The following is a 320-nucleotide window of genomic DNA, read 5'->3' as shown; positions in this document are numbered from 1 at the left end:
CGCTAAAGACTTACACGTTGTTTGAACATGCTCATTTTTGCCTGTGTGTTTGAAAAGCTAAGACACAACTTAAAAATAACAGGCAGGTGCGCCCCATGAGGGAGCCACTCAAGCATCCATTGTCTCCATCCTTCGGGTGAGGAGACAGACGCTGTTTCCAAAGGCGACGATGCTTCCTCCCGAGCCCTGGTGCCGGGGCGGCCTGCGCTGGAGCAGCCTTCGCCGCGGTCGGTGCCAAGGCGCCCCGTCTCCCAGCACCCCTGCGAGTCCCCCCTGCCCCCCGACCGGCAGTGGGCGTCTGCGTCTGCAGAGAACCCACA

Source organism: Propithecus coquereli, unplaced genomic scaffold, assembly GCF_000956105.1.
Source record: "Propithecus coquereli isolate 6110/MARCELLA unplaced genomic scaffold, Pcoq_1.0 Scaffold1159, whole genome shotgun sequence".
In the NCBI taxonomy this organism is placed as follows: Eukaryota; Metazoa; Chordata; class Mammalia; order Primates; family Indriidae; genus Propithecus; species Propithecus coquereli.
Note: the sequence above shows the minus strand (reverse complement) of the source record.